We start from the raw sequence: 4658 nt of genomic DNA, 5'->3' as shown, positions 1-4658 counted from the left end.
CCCCACAAAACCTTTAACATGTTCTTAATGGTATTCCTAAACAATGTCACTACTGTCCCATCTAAACAACATTTACTTTTTCACTACATTTGATTATCAAAAAATTTATGTTAAATATCTAGATGTCTCTTAAGAACTACAAGTTTCATGTAAAAGTTGAATAGGTGATTTTAATGGGAAATATATTTAAATTAAAAGATGTTTATTATATATGAGATCATGGTGGTAACTAATTAATAATGTCACTTAGACTAAGTAGGTACATGTGAATAGCCCTTCATTATTTGGGTGATCTTTTTTTTCGTTTTCAGACAGGGTATCACTGTGTAGTTCAGGCTGGCCATGAACTCACTATGCAGCCCAGGCTGGCCTGGAACTCACAGTGATCCTGAGTGCTAGAATTACAGGCATGTGCCACCACACCCAGCTTTGTGTGATCTTTATGAGGGGAAAAAAAGTTTTCTCCAATACCAGCCACCTCCCTTGAACCCTTCAGAATGCTTCTTAAACTATTATCATCATTATTATTCTATCCTTCCATTTCTTTCTGCCTTAGAATATCTGTTGACTCCACATTGAGAAAAATCCTAAACTGAAAGCCTCATTTTAGCTCCAACATGCATACCTTGCCTTCTCACTATGTATACCTTTTTCCAAGCTTTGCCTCCTGCTGCAATCCCACTGACTTGCCTTTTTCTGTCAGACACAATCTCACTTAATCATGTGACTCAAAGGCTCACTCCTTTAGAAAACCTTCCCCAGGATCTGGAATCCCATCTAACTTTTAAACAGAGGACTTTATGAGCACACATGTCACCCTTGTCCACTAGATCAACAAGGTGATGTCTTATTCATTTTTGTATTCTCCAAGGCCTATCAAAAGCTTTGAAACCAAATTAAGCTAGGTTGAAATCTATTATCTCAAAGACAGTAGGTAGTTTTTGGTTTGTTTTTGTTTTTTTTTTTGGTACGGGGGACCAAACTTGGGACCTTGCCCTTTTGAGGCAAGCGGCACAATAGGTAGGTTGTTTGTTTTGTTTTTTTGGTGCTGGGGATCTAACTCGGACCTTATGCTTGCAAAGCAGGCAGTGGAACCACTGAGCTAAATCCCCGGCCCAACAGTAGGTAGTTTTAAGTGTAAATGTCTAATATGTTTTTCACATTTTACTTGTAAGACATATGAATAAAAAACAAAAATACTACCCCTCATACAAACAGCAAAAATAGTTGATTGGTAATAAATCTCAACTCTGCCACTCATTACCATATAATCTCATAAAGTTACTCAGCTTCTCTGATCGCCAATTTTCTCCTCTGTAAAATGAGGACATTACCAAACTACTCCACAGATGTACTGTGAGGATTACATGAAAATATGCTTGTATCAAACAAAGTATCCTTCATGAAGAGTAGAGTAGCTACTACTTTTTCTTTCTTTTGTTTTCTGTGTTAAAAAAGAAGATAAATCAATTTTTACTAAGAACTACTCTCATCAATTCCCCCTTACCTGATAGTGTTAACTTCATCTTCACAATAAACCTCAGAAGCAGATACTGTGATGCCTAGTTTACAGATGAATAAACTGAAAGTCAAAGAAATTAAATACCCAGTAAATGGTCTCACAATTCAAACATAATCTGACATGAAACCCTAAACTTTCCCCTTTATATTACTCTGACTTCTTAGCAGCAACAACAAATTAAGAAGCTAATTTAATTCAAAGCAGTTATCTTATAATAATTTTAAACTCAAATTTGCCTCTAATTTTAATTTCTAGATTGAAACGAAAAAGATAATACAAAGTATCTAACAACCAACCCCTCCCATAAAAACCACAAATCATATCTGCCACAACAGTGTACTTGCTAAATAATCAACCTTCTTAGGTCTTTTTTTTTTTTTTTCTACTGAGATTTGAACTTAGGACCTTGCGCCTGCAAGACAGATGCAGTGCCACTAAGCTAAATCCCCAGCCCACCTTCTTAGGTCTTCTAATACTCATTGAACCTCATCAAAGAAGGTACTGCTTAACTGCAGGGCATTTATAATTCTTTAATAATTAGCTGGAATGTTTATAAATTATAAGCTTTGAAATTTAAAAAAAAGTCTAGTAAAGCTATGACAATTTGAACATAAAAGTCTATTTTCTTGTAAGATTTTTTAAATTATATTTAAAATTGGTGGGGCCAGGGATTTAGCTCAGTGGTTCCGGCGCCTACCTCGCAAGCACAAGGTCCCGAGTTCGATCCCCGGTACCAAAAAAAAAGATGCCACATCATCATTATAAAATTTTCTATATATGTTGAAAATAAAATATTATCTGATATTAAAACTACCTTATAATACTTTCGAATTTTTAAGTTCTTTTCCATCAATTACCTCATTACCATGTCAATTCTGTGAGAAGTTTGGACAAGTATTATGATTACTATTTTATATATAAGGAACAAAAGCAATTTAATATCAAGGTATTTGCCTAAAGTTACAAAGCTACTTCTTACCAAAGCCAATTCTAAAACCTAATTATTGAGGGTAAAGCATAGTAGTAAAGCCACATGGAAGCCCTCTGTTCTAACCCCCAGCACACACGCACGCACACACACACACACACACAAAAAAAAACTCACAAAAAATTAAATCTAATTATTGATGCTGATTAGATCATGCTTCTGCCTTTTCTTCTATAATGATTCTCTTACTTTAAATTTACTTAAACCAACAATTAGACTTATATGGACTGCAATAATTTTGTAACATTTTTCAAATATTCTAGACACATAAATATATGATACACTGCAAAAAAATAAGCTCCTGAATAAATAAACCTACCTAACTGTAGAATCACTCTTTTCAACATGAGAAAAACCTTATATATTAATATTTTAGTCTTCTAAGAAACAGAATGTGAAAACTTCAATAATGCTTTCTCTGAAGATCTCAATATAAAATCAAAGTCCAGTACTTTTTAAAACTCTGAGTCTCTCTTAAGCCAGAACCATCTTTATAATGCTTTAGGTCTACAGAGCTGACTCCTACAGTTACTCATTTGCTACTAATATCCATCCAATTGTCTCACATTATCACTTATAATCTTAAAATATACCTAAATGAAAAATAACTAAAAGGGGTTAGAATCAGCTTCTAAAATCAGTATAAAATTCTTCATATTTTATTTCTATGAGAGATAAACTGGCATTACCCAGGGTCACTGGAACAAATTAGACAAGGCATTTCTTAAAAAGAACCTAATCCCTAGTACATTGCAACAGAAGCTAGTATATTGTAAAATCTCCTTTAATCCAAAATGATCAATAACAACCTTTTCAGGGATGCAGCAAATGAACTAAGATTAGGGCAACCAACTAGCTGGGTCTGTCCAGCGATGAGGGAGTTCTTGAGATCCAGGGCTTCTGAGTTTTAAAACCAGGACAGGTTGTCTACTCTTTTTTTTTTTTTTTGGTACCAGGGATCAAACTCAGGTCCTTGTGCTTGCGCAGCAGTGGGCAAAACCACTGAGCTAAATCCCCGGCCCAGGTTGTCTACTCTTAAGGAGCAAAGAACATGTCTAGATACTTGATAGCAGGCAGCACACAAAAAATAAAATAACAACAAACAAAACCTCTTACAAATTCAATTCCTTTTTTACCTCATACAAGCCCTGGCTAGCATAACAGAAACTAACAAGGGAGGCACAGAATATTTTTAAGGAGAACCTAAAGGAGACATGAACTAAGGCTTAAAGTAAAATTTTAAAAAATGAGTTGACTTTTTCCACTGACAGACTTCCAACTTTCACTTCTTATGCTATTTTATAAGTACTATTTGAGAGGAAATAAAGCCAAGATGTCTCACTCTTTGGTTTGTGTCAACCAACTAATGTTCTCTTAGGAGGGAAAAGAGAATGCTAGCCTTTTAAGAATAGTACATCAGGACCAAGATAAAAGATAAAAGGCTTTTAAAGCGCAAAAACTAGAATGTCTTTCTTCTTGTATCTCAAAGCCAGTAAGAGTTTAATACAAGTTGCTTACATACTCCAACCTGTAAATCAGAGGAGTTTGCTTACCACACTTAAAACAATTTCAAGGCTAAATGTCACCACAGCACAGCTCTCTGAAGCCATAGCAAGAGGATGACTCACCAAGTGGCAGGTGTCTTAGCTTCTACAAATAATGGTTATCTGTCTGGATGTCAACAAAGGTAAGTGCCCCAAGAGCCGAACTCATCCTGCTTGGCTAAGAGAAGGGAGAGGCTAAAAAAAACTGGTCAGTAGTACAGTACCTGTATTACAATGGAAAGAAGAATCAGACTGCTACAAAGAAGCTTATAATCCATGCAGATTTTTAAAATGTCCTCTGCATATATTTTATATTCCAATTTTCACTTATCAGGAATGTACAGTAGAGTAAGATCTAAGATAAAAATCAATTTTATGACCCCCAAATTAAAAATAACTGAAAGTGAGAATTATATTGAGTTCATCTGAAGTCAGAGTCATAAGAAAAATAAATCCATATTTAAACCCTATTATATTTAATGACTTGATGTCAGTTTCCACTCCAGTCAAAATAAAATTAGCAGTTCATATTTGAGCTCTAGTTCACTGATGTATATCCACTGAGCTCTAGTTCACTCATGTATATCCGTATGTGGAAACTGAC

Source organism: Heterocephalus glaber, unplaced genomic scaffold, assembly GCF_053883595.1.
Source record: "Heterocephalus glaber isolate CG9 unplaced genomic scaffold, H.glaber_assembly_v1.0 deba00001442, whole genome shotgun sequence".
Lineage (NCBI taxonomy): Eukaryota > Metazoa > Chordata > Mammalia > Rodentia > Bathyergidae > Heterocephalus > Heterocephalus glaber.
Note: the sequence above shows the minus strand (reverse complement) of the source record.